This window comes from Ambystoma mexicanum, chromosome 10 (assembly GCF_040938575.1).
Source record: "Ambystoma mexicanum isolate Mex_15411 chromosome 10, UKY_AmexF1_1, whole genome shotgun sequence".
Classification (NCBI taxonomy): Eukaryota; Metazoa; Chordata; class Amphibia; order Caudata; family Ambystomatidae; genus Ambystoma; species Ambystoma mexicanum.
The window spans coordinates 501,367,657-501,379,987 of record NC_090932.1 but is presented as its reverse complement, the minus strand read 5'-3'; the positions used below and the strand labels follow the sequence as shown (position 1 = coordinate 501,379,987).

Genomic DNA, 12,331 nt, shown 5'->3' with positions numbered 1-12,331 from the left:
AAAGCAAACCGACAAGAAGATGCAACACGGGAAGGGACAAATGGCCCGCACTCGTACAATATCTATTCCCAGAGCTCAAGTCGAGGGTACACGCAGGGGGACGAAGTCCACCCACTTTTTTCAGAGGGTGGACTCAGTCCCCCCCCAGCTAAAATGAGAAAAATTGAATGTCCTCTTTGAATTTATGTATTAAAGCTGGCAACGGGATTGAACCACAGTCATCAGGTTTGTAGGCCGGACACTTCACCACTGCACTATATAAGCTGATAAAAAATAACTAAAGGTGAAATGTCCCATTTCGGTACTTCAATTCCCAGGGAAAACATTTCTATTGGTTCTTGGAGTTTAAAACATGCACATCTTTTAACGCCTTCAAAAACACTATTGGAAGAAAATATCCTCTCTTGGTTTTCTGTGTGTGTTGATTTTCTGAAAGGCAAATGCCATTCGTCCTGTGCAATTTGGGTGGTTATGAAAAGCCAATTTATTGAAATGTGCATATTTCACATTGATATGCTAATTTCTGCCAACGTCACATTGCCTTGCATTTGTTGATGATTCCCCCCACTTTAATTTTTAGGACTTGACCCCTGAGTAGCTACAGATAAATAGCTCGGGCTCATTACTCCCAGTAGCTGCTGGCCTGCTGCGTATTAAAATGCACCGGATGTGTTTGGAGGGATATGGTGTAGGGGTCAGCCCGGTTTCTTTTTTTTCTTTCTTTTTTTTGTAGGGAAAAACCTGTGGAATGTGGTCCATTGAAGGCACCCGTGAAGGTAGATGCGATTATGGGGTCGCTTTATCTAATTTTGCGAAGAGCAACGATGCCCCTTTTGCCATAATCTGCTGTCGATCCAACATAAGCAGCAAACGCGGCCTGACACACAAACGGTTAATCGAAAACCAACTGCCACCGGGTTACGAGTCCCTTGCTGCTCTATATCGTGCGCGGGCATTGTAATCATAATTATACTGTAAGGAAAAGCAGGCGTTCATTCTTTTACACTGCATTAAATGCGCCTCTGTGGGCGGAGGAACACCTGGCGCGGGTCGCAGCACCGGGAGGCGACGTGCGCGCCTTTTCCTGCTCGTTTTTTCTGATCATGCACTTAAATGACAAAGCAGACAGGCGTAGATGGCTGGCGCCTGTGATGAGGGGCGTGCGCTCCCCGGTGCTACAGGGTGCTAGGAACATCTATTCACTTACAGTTAGAGGCCAAGGGGAGATGTGGCCTGGCAGCTGCGTGTGGGGAGGAAGGGGGAGGAGGGGAGGGGGGGGGGGGGGGGGGGCGCGGATAATGCTTTTGTTTTTGGGTACCAGATTTAAAAAATAAAAAAAAAACGGGACATGACAACTAACATTAAAGTAGGACTAGATTTTGACAGTGACTGGAGGGAGCTATACTTCAAAAGGGATGGGGGGAGGAATAATTTGGTTTTATGTCGTGCATTCTCCTTACTAGCAAAACTAGACAATGGTGCTTTTTTATGGCTGGGGCGACCTCAATCATAAGTAATGTAATTGAGCCTCAGTCGACTCTTACCTTCTTTCTTCTCAAACTCCTTCTAACTACCACATGCTCTTTTCCTCTCCTCCTTGTCAGTCCCGCGCTCGCCGTGGCTTTCTTCCTCCTCCCTTCTCACGCAGCAGGCCTGTCTTAAAGTGACAATGTTCTGTGTGGGAGGCAACAGGAGCATGTGCTCCAATTGATATTGCAGGCGTGTCTGAACGGGCTTCACAAGCAGTCTCTTTGGTGCAATCGGTTAGTGCTATAACTAAAAGGTTGGTGGTTGGAGGCCACCCAGAGATGGGGTTTCAAATGATATGATATGGCATTTGTAACGTGCCTGTACACAAGTGTTTCAAGACGCGACGAGGCAAGGGGGGGAAACAAAGGGAGACAGACAATGATCCTACTAGGCCAGGTGTCATTCAGATCGCGCAAGTGCATTGAAAAATACCCTTGTGAAGGGGGGTCAGAACACCCAATTCTGAGACGGCCCCGGCAAAAACCGGGATGTCTGGTTACCCTATGTTGTTATGATGCACAAAATGTATGAATCTGCACCTGTTCAGCTACTGGCTGCCTGGTGCTGTTCAGTAGCTGAAAGACATACATTCCACAGAAGATTGTTATGCAAGGAGCCAGGTTTTTAAGGCCTTGCGGAAGGGGCAATGCTTCTCAAGGAGGCCGAGGTAAAGCCGTGGAAAATCCCAGCTTGTGAGAGCTTCCTTTCTTTCTTTTTTTGTTTGTTGCTTTGTTGCTGTACAATCTTGAAGAACTGAAGGGAACCAGATTGCAGCTGGTACTGATCCTGGGCAGAAGAACAGAGAATAGGCCCAGAAGAAACAGGAGACAACTGATGACAAAAGACCTTGTGCGTAGGTAGGTAGGAGTTTTGTATAGCAAGGTAACTCGCCTTACTGACGACATCTAAATGGCTGGTGGTAAATGTATAGCAGAGATCGGCAAAGGTACAGAATTTTAAGGCTTGGATGCCTGAATAACCAAAGTACAAACCTTCCCCCATTTATGTTGTTTTCATCTGCGAATAGTTAAAGATAGGCCGAAGCTGATCTGAGATGCCTCCTAGGATTGTAATGGCGGAAACGTTCCTAAATTGAGTAGATCCTCTTTTGAAATAGGCCTTGTGTACAAGGCACAGAGATTTAAATGCCTCTCTTTTGGTGAATGAGAGCAATTGCAAGCTGAGCAATTACGACGAGATCTGATTGTGACGTTTGAGGTGAAAAATCAGCCTGTTTGCCGCATTTTGTATATACTGGAGTTTAATCAGATATTAGAACCCCGGCGAGGGTCAATCAGAAGGTAACAAACATTCTGATTGGCCCTCGCCGGGGCTTTACATGGCCGGGAATCCCATTCCTTTGTTCCCGGTGGGGTGTGTGGTAGCCCCTCAGCCAATGAGGAGGCTCGAAATGGGGCCTTCCCGCTCCGAGCCCCCACACGGCTGCAGCCTGACATCCGCCCCCGCTGGGGATTCAGGTAAGTTCCCCCCCCTACCCTGGAAACAATCCCCTCCCAACCCTCCCAACCCCACTTACTTTCTTATTTCTCCTTTTTTCAGCAGCTGCAGCGTTTCGGAACAGAAAAAATGGTATTAGTACCCCGGTCTTGCGGGCCGGGATACTAATAGCAATAAGCCCCTCGCAGCAGGGGCATTACCGAGTCAGGCAATGCCCTGGGGCCTTCGTTAAGGCCCTCGATAACTTTGGGCCCCTGGGCATTACCTGACTCAGCAATGCCCCCACAGCTCTGGGCATATTGCTTAATTAAAACCTTGCTCTTGATCTGCCAATGGTAGTAAGACAAATGCTGTCAACTGGCCAATATGCCATAACATATCCACAGGCATGGCACAGCTTAATTCTTGCTCAGTGGCAGGCCCTTCTGAAGTACCTGCCATTGGAAACTGGAAAAACTAAGTAATGGGCATTGCTATATTTACTTTTGAGGTTTTTATATTGTACGAACCATGAGCATATTACTGCCTGGTGCCCCCAAATCAAAGGGGAAGGTAATGGGTCTTATCTTTGCTGACTTGGAAATATTCATACAAGCCGTGTGCAGTGGGAGGGTTCCAGGGGAAGAGCATGTATGCATTTATTTATTTATTTATTGTGCATTTGTTAGGCGCTTATACAGTAAGTCAATTCTGTTTCAAAGCGCCCACAGGGAGGGAACATGGGATTGAAAACATTGATTACAGTGGAAGATGACGGACCTACTATGCCTTGTGAGAATTCAGAGCGGGAAAGTGAGTTACATTAAAAGAGCATTCAGTGACGTGCATTACCAATACATTGATGAGTGCAAAGAGTAAGGGCGTGCAGTGGTTAAGCGTAAGAGGATGAAGACTCAGGAGTCATGAGGGGGGCCGGATCAGGGAGTCAAACTCTCAATCTAGGAGTCCAGACTTAATGGTTTCCTGGCGAGGACGGTTTTCTGACTCATGTGGTAATGCAGATGGTCCTCCACTTCTTTCATGGTACCTGGGAGTTCTTTCCTGGAGGAGGGTACATCTGCATCCATAGGTCTACCTCTGTATTGTTATTTCTTGTAAGCAGTGAGTCCACAACAATAGAAAAAAGCCCATTGGTTTCAGGGATCTGGGTAGAAGATGGGTTTTCACTTGTACGAGATAGAGAGGGCCGTTGTACATTTAAGCTCTGCAGCTAATGCAGAGGGCTGTGAAACTAAGGCAGGCCCTGACTGAGCGCCAGGGTAAGGAGAGAAGAGGAGGTGTAATATGGTCCAAAGGTTCATGATGAACCTGGCTGCTTTGATTAATATAATATAATTTGATGAATATTATTTTAGGAATACCAATCTGGAGGCTGATAAAGTAATCCAAGTATGAGATTCCCTCAGCAGACATTCGTTGGATTCATTGAGGCATGTTTCGAAAGGGGGGGATACGTCTGAGGATATGTAGCTGGAAATGGAGAGTTCCTGGACATGACCTTCAAATGAGAGATGATTGTACAATTCAACACTCACGTTTGTCTTTAGGGCATACGGGTCAGTGAGGACCAAAGTCAAAAGGCCAGGCAGACAGGAGGAAAGGAGGATGAGCCTATCAAGGGAGGTGATTTCAATGCTCATTACAATAAGAGAGTGGTGTTCGTCAATCACCCAATCTTGGATCTGTAGCAAACAAACCGAGCTGGGGTGAAGGTGATCAAAGGGGCCAGTGTAATGGAATGTGATTTGAGTATCATCTGCATAGGTCTGAAGGAGGCTGTGGCTGGCATGGTGTGTCCTGCAAAATGTGTTACATATGTGTTGAATCAGCCAAGAAGGAAGCACTGAACTTGAGGACAGAACCGGATAAACACTGCAAACAGAATGACACATTTCAAAGGCATTCTTCGATGCATTACACCCATGTTGCCCTTTGGTATGGCCGTCCTTATGACCTTCTCAGAAACCCGTACAGTACTTCTCTGAATCTTATCCACCTGAAATTGTGGGCTCCTTGAATCTGCATTTGATTCCTCTTGAGAGGGCATGGTAGTAGGAAGGTGGCTCAGATGGAAGGTGGCGTATTGAAAATCTGGATAGTTTTGCAACCACATCCTTCCCTTGTACAACACTGCTTGCTTTTCATAATGACAGTCACAATTTGTGGGATTGACAATGTTTTCTGATTTGGGGCTTCTCTTCTTGCTTACATTTGGACTTTTGAATTTGGCGTGTGTGGGTGGTGCTACCCACCTGGGTGAGAACTCATATTATTGATATAGAAAGTATACCTGGGGTTGGCAGAATTTTCCTGCATTTTGGGGGATATGCATTTGGGGGGATATGAATACACCAGTAGAAGGACCAGTGATCTAAATCATTGGTCCATTACTGTGATTTAAACCCGTAGTTTTGGAGTGCAAAAGCATTTTAAAAAAGGTAGTGGGTTAATTGCAGCTAACAAGCCTAGCCCTCAGTCCATGGGGCCCAGTACTTAGCTGGTCTCATTTTTTTCTTTTCTATAGAATAAGTAAAGCATAGTAATAGTATGTTACTCATTTTATTAGGTGGATTATTAGAACATTGCAACATATAAAGGTAGTAATGTTAAAAATCTATGAATCGGGGTACATGTCTGCCTTTGAAAATGCCAAGCTGTAGTCTTTGCCATGCCAATACTTTTTTAAAGGAGCTTTGGAATTATGGAGGGCGAATAGTAGCTCATAAGACCCATCGTTTCTAATCTTGATCGTCTTCATGGATATTGCTTCTCTGCATTCATGCGGTGCAAATCATAACCTCTCTTTTTAAGTTGAAGACTGAAATTAATCATGAAAAAGGTTTTTGTCTTTCTTGATACTAATACCCTTTCATATAAGGGACAAACATTGACTTACACTGAGTTCTGTCTTTTCTTTTCAGGTCACATTATTTGAGAACTCTTTCTGAGAAGACATTGGGTGCCAAAAAAGATAGGAGGTCAAGCAAGAGAGCAGCTCCATCCAGGTCAATTGTGGTGCCTCAGAGGTGATCTCTTCATGGTGCCGTCCCGGCCGGACCCATCAGAGCACTGAACCCGCCCGAGACCACCATCCCACAACCATCCCAGCGTGTGCCCTGCTGCCTCCCCGTGCCAGTGGAACGTCTGTACATATATATAGATGTAATTTGCCAGAGTGTATATTATTTCTCCCTACCCCTTCTCATTTCCGATATGTCGACCGTGCTGAATTGTTGGCGTTTGTATCGGTAAAAATTTCAGAAAAAAACAATATTGTATTAATAAAGAACTTGCACTCAACAGAACGAATTAAAGACGTCAATAGCCATGTTTTTGCCTGGTATGGGTTACTAAACTATAGAAAGGTATTTTCTGGAAATCTAGAGTGTATCGTTGGTGGTGAGCAATGGCGCCCAATAGGCCAAGATTTCAGCAACCAGTGAAGACTTAGGAGGGGTTGTAGTCTGGATCTCTACCAGAGGAGGCACTGTGGTGCCTTTCTCTGCTAATATAGGTGGTAAGGTGTAGGAATAAATATCATAGAGATATACATGACAGAACCAGAACAGCATAATCGGAGATCCCACACAAACTGAACCCATCCATCTGCCTGTGTTGACTGATAGCAGTGACTTCAAATGTCAGTGTGATTTGTGGGTTACGATGGGTTATTGCCGAACTGACTGATTGTGAAGACAGGTTTTAATGGAAAATCATGCAGGGGAAACAACCATAAAGACACACAATCATACATTTTAGTTAGAGGAAGTAGTTATGTTGCACGTAGCAAATGTTAAAAATGCGGCTGTTTGCAAATTTGTTGAACCAATTGGAGGAAAACCTACATGAGTATTGAACACACATTTAAAGAAGCTCAAATAATGAGGAAACATGTGCTCGCTTCGGCAGCACATATACTAAAATTGGAACGATACAGAGAAGATTAGCATGGCCCCTGCGCAAGGATGACACGCAAATTCGTGAAGCGTTCCATAAAAAAAAAAAAGAAAAAAGAAAAAAAAAAAAAAAAAAAAAGAAAAAAAAAAAAATAATGAGGAAACATTAAGCAAAATTAATACTTTATAAAATGCAATGATCCCCTGCATCTTGTTAACAACATTCAAATGGGTTCTTGTGCAAGGTGGATGGGTGGGCAAATTAATTCTTGTGTGAGTGGGTTGGTATATTTGCTTACAGGCGAGGGCAGGTGGATACATTGGCATCTGGAAGAATGAATGGGCATATTACAGTATATCCCTCAGTGCCCTGCTGGAAAATCTTCAACTCAAATAAATAATGAATGAACCCACTCACTCAGCAGGACACACTCTAGATGGAATTTTGAGCAGGGATGAACTGTCGAACGCCGCTCCACTGGTATCAATGGTATCAGGATCAATGGTATCAGGTATTAATATCGCCACATATATGGTTGCCGTAAATAATATTGCCGCAAAAATGTTGTGGCGATATTATTTGGGTGACCACATATGTGGCGATAGGGGCAAAAAAAAAAAAGATGTAAAAAAAAAAATGTGGGGGTTGCGGGAGTGTCCCCCGCATGTTCCATGCAATAATGTCGCCACAAAAAACAACAATTTTTCGGCGATATTTTTGTATGGCGATATTTTTGTGGCGACATTATTACATTGAACCGTATCAATAATATGGAGCAACCATCATATGATCCCTTTCACCATCAAAATCCTGAGCTGCATGATGCCCACAAACACAAAACTCCAAGCAACAAACAAAAGAAACTGGAAAAGACTCAGGGGTGTTGCTAGGTCTGGAAAAGATCTGGGGCTACACTAACGTCAGGACTATCGGGACTCGTGGCTATCTAGCCTTTTGGTTGTAGACCCTGAGATTCTATCCGGGGCTAGAACCAAAAGACCCAGGGCTATATCCCCTTAAGCCCCCCTTGCAACACCTCTGAAAAGACTTGACCTTGAAACGTTAACACAACTACTACTAAGAACTTGCCATCCTATTATGTGAGACACTGGGGACTGCATTGGTCTAGCTGCTACCAGGGATGTCATTTAGGGGTCACCTGGGGTCGCACTTGCGACCCCTGAGGTCTCCCTTGCTACCCCTAAAAAAATAATAATAATAAAAAAAAACATTTTAAAACTTTTTTTTATTTCTTTTTACAAATTGAAGCTCCTAGGCTGGGGCCAATGCCATGTGGCTATTTGAGCTATTTGTCTTTCTGGAATTCCACACAATAATTGCTAAACTCATTAAAGGTTTATTTTAGGCACACGTCAGGGGGTGAGTCGCTGATTTAGTCTGTTCCTAAACACCTCATATTCACAATGCAGACAAAAACATCCCAAAAACATTTAGAGTAGAATAAGCATCCATTTCGGACTATGTATTTTGCCTTTCGCAAGTTGCAGTTATAGCATGTTTTTTCTGCTGATACATATGCTGATCCATTCTTGTATGAAATGTATATCACGTTACAGTAATATTGTAACCATAATGTTCATAGTGTACTTAGAAACAATGCTATGTGGTTCCACTTCCTGTTTTGTCAACGGGTAAACAGTTGTGTTCCATCGCTTCCCGTGATGTCACTTCAGGGTGGGATCAAATTACATCACTTCTTGTGATGTCATCAGAGGTCAAGGGTCATGTGATGTCACTTCCGCTATCCCTGACATTTTAGTGAAATAACGTCCCTGGCTGCTACCCAAAGTGCCTCACTGAGAATGGAAGAAGTTCTAGCATTTGAGCCTCAGATATGAAACAGTCTACATGCTACTAAGGCGTTTGCTGTGATGATATTGTACACAATTAAAAATGCATACATTCTGCGTGATGGATAATGACAAGTGGTTTACGTATCTGGATCTGATTATAAACATATGCATCTTAATTTCTAGCGGCTAAATGGTAGAAGGAATGGAAAAAGGTTCCAACTGATTCCGGGAAGCCCTGCAGTGTGAACCCGATGCCGACACTATTAAACAAACTACCCAAATGGGATCCACTGCAAAGGGACAACTCCTTGTCGCTGAAAAGAGGGATCGTGTCATGCAAGACTAATTCAAAAATAAAATGAAAGACAGGATTAGCTTTGAACTTGGAGAGCTGGATGGAACAGATGTGGACCTCACACAGCTGGAAAGAATTAACTTCAATGTATCAGGGGGGTGATAAAAGCTTTTACAAGATAAGTGACCACTATTAGGATCTCTACACATGATAGACCAACATTTCTCAAGGCTTGCTGTGCTCCTGACCCCAATCTGAGGGATCAAAAGTGTTGCTCTACCATTTGTAGTAAAGGCCTAACATAAGCATGATCTTATGCAGTGATCATGACAACTAGATGACTGGGACCCATTTGTTCCTGGTTATGATTCTGTTCCACTCCTCTTCAGCACAGGGTGTGCGTGTGGGGCTTTATGCATGTCTTTCCCAAATCATCTAACTGCTCTTGAAGACTTTACTTGGCCATAGCAGTATTGGGGTCCACAGTATATTCATTTTATGTTGGTGGGTGCGGATGGGCTAGGCAGGCTAAGCGGTTATCACCTTACCCCTGAGAAATGCACATTGCATTTTCTTTTTTGATAGTGACAGGCTGCCACTGTCGATTCTTTGGACTAATTATTTCTTGCTTTCTGGTTTTGTTTGAACAATGTTTGGTATTAAATAAAGTAAAAAGAGAACATGAAGAAAAGAAATGCCTTACAGTGTTGAAGCACAGTCCCTCTCCAAACTTCTTATTCCAACACAAAGAGCAGTGTGATTCTAGCAGAGCCGAGGATCATTAACTACAATACATATTTAATCAAATATGACCAATGAGAGTTCCTGTTAGTGTACCAATGTGTTGTATAAAACCCATAATGCATTTGTGCATATAACCCGATTTACTGGCAGCTGACAGTTAAGTCAGACCATGAGCTGGACCTAACAGAATAGGTTACCATGAGAAAAACCTTGTTTATCTGTCAGGCATTAATCACTCATGGGAACTTCAGAGCCTCCTCACACCAACAGCACTGCACCAGGAAGAAGAAAACTAGCTCAGCAGGTGGCTTGATTCTATGTTGCAAGGAACAGATCACACTGAATATGCTCTCCTCCAAGATCACACTTCAATCATTAAAAAGAAACAACCTGGATGAAAGGAATGAATGACCAAAGTCAGATAGGCTACTTCCAATCCTGTGCTGTCCTGTGCCTTACACTTTTCTTGCTCCTGTAGTTTATACTGCAAGAAGCTGCTCCCTGTTCCCAAACAACATCATACCTACTACTGATGAAGAAATGAAAATGCAGAGTAATGTTTTTGGGATCTCACAAGTGCACTTCAGTAAACTGTAATTCTCATTTAAATAATCGCACATTCTCACATGATATGATATGATATGATATGGTATTTGTAACGCGCCTATACACAAGTGTTTCAAGGCGCGACGAGGCAGGGAGGGAGGGAAACAAGGGGAAGACAGACAAACGATCCTACTAGGCCAGGTGTCATTCAGATCGCGCAAGTGCAGAGGTAGGGGGAAAAAGGGGAGAGTGCAGGGGGAGGAGGTGGGGGGGAAAGTGCAGTACAAGGTAAGTAGCGTAATAAAATAATAAATAATAAATAATAAATAAAAAGGGCCAGCTGGTGGCAAGTGCGAGGTAAGTGAAGAGCAAGTGCTAGGAAGGGGGCTGTAGGGATACAGTGACAGTCCCACAGTGTAGGGGGAGCCAGGGAGGCAGTGCAAGTGGAGAGTGGCTGGGCCCTGGACAGAGGTCGCTGAGAGTGGCCCAGATGCAGGTTTAGTGCAGAATTCAGAGGGGAGTTAAGCAGGTTTAGCAGGGGAGAGGGAGAGAGAAGGCAGAAGCGAAGAGGAAGGTTTTGAGGTGCTTCCGGAACCGGAGATGGTTCTCCTCAAGTTTCAGGGAGGCAGGAAGGCTGTTCCAGAGGGAGGCCTCTGCTGCGGAGAGAGATCTACCCCCAGCTCGTTGCTTCGAGAAGCGGCTGACCATGAGGGAGTTGGAGACGGATGAGCGAAGGGCTCGTGAAGGAAGATATTTAGTAAGAGAGAGTTGAAGGTATTTAGGCCCCAGGCCCCAGAAGGCCTTGTGGACAATGCAGAGGGTTTTGAACTTAATCCTCGCAGCCACTGGGAGCCAGTGAAGAGATTTCAATCCTGGAGAGATACGGTCCCTGGGCTTGAGGCCAAGGATAAGTCTCGCAGTTCTGTTCTGGATAAGTTGCAGAGGGCGGAGAGTGGAGGCAGGGAGATTAAGATAGAGGCTGTTACAGTAGTCCAGCCTTGAGAGAACCAGGGCTCGGGAGACAGTGAGCTTCTGGGGGAAGGAGAGGAAGGGAAGAATTGAGGAGGTGCAGCTGGTAGTGTGATTTCTTAGAGACATCAGATATATGAGGAGAGAAGGAGAGTGTGGAATCGAAGATGACCCCGAGGTTTTTAGCCTTGCAGGTAGGGGCAGGAAGGGGGCCAAGGGAGGCCGGCCAGAGAGCTGCAGGGAAGGAGGGAGTGGGTGTGCCGATGAGTAGAATCTCAGTCTTACTGGCGTTAAGGCAGAGGTCATTGGCGGCACACCATTCCTGGATAGCAGACAGACAGTCGGAGATGAGGGAAGGAGAGGAGGAGGCCGAGGGTAGCCTGAAAATGAGCTGGGTATCGTCCGCATAGCACTGGAAGTGGGGGCAGAGAGCGGCGATGCGGTGGGCAAGGAGTGCCAGATACTGGTTGAAAAGCCAGGGAGAGAGGTTGGATCCCTGGGGGACACCACAGGTGGAGAAAAAGATGTCAGAGAGGAAGGAGCCCTTATCTGTATAACAAAGACAATGGCCTCATTACAAGTTTGCCGGTCCGGTAACATCGGTACCGGTAAGCTTGCCGGTACCGTTGTTACTGGACCGGCAAACTACGATTTCTGCTGACGGGTGCCTTCCCGTCCACCAGGACTGACCTGCCGGGTGCACCGGCACACGCGAGCATACCATGTCGGATGCACCGGCACCATTAACGAATGGTGCCGGTGCATCCGGCCTCCGCATTTCCATTGAGCCCTCTGGGGCTCAATGGGAATGGGGATTCATTATTACCGGCACCCGGCAATGGGGAAATACAGGGTCCGCCAGGGCTGTAATGCCCTTGTATTTCCCATTGCCAGGCGCCAGAATAATTTGCAAGTTCGGCGGCAGCCTGCCGGTTTTACCAGTAAGGCTACCGCCAAACTTGTAACGAGCCCCATTGTGTTACTGAATACACATTCAGTGGTTCCATATCTTTAGGAATTACAAACTAACCAAACAGTATCACATTACATCTAAATTCAGCAATATCAGATTTCGTCT

General features: G+C 45.1%; 1 protein-coding gene and 1 non-coding gene across 2 annotated transcripts in view; both read left to right on the top strand.

The window, feature by feature from the left end:
* EPHB1 (EPH receptor B1) overlaps positions 1-6,318 on the top strand; it is a 1,076,389-nt gene extending 1,070,071 nt beyond the window's left edge. Inside the window, exon 17 of the mRNA XM_069618048.1 lies at positions 5,910-6,318. The gene's annotated coding sequence lies outside the window, so the exon portion shown is untranslated. The remainder of the gene's footprint in view (positions 1-5,909) is intronic.
* A 563-nt stretch (positions 6,319-6,881) lies between these two features.
* On the top strand, positions 6,882-6,988 carry LOC138496832 (U6 spliceosomal RNA). The gene has a single exon (XR_011278300.1). It is a non-coding gene; the product is annotated as a U6 spliceosomal RNA (small nuclear RNA).
* Positions 6,989-12,331: the final 5,343 nt, after the last annotated feature.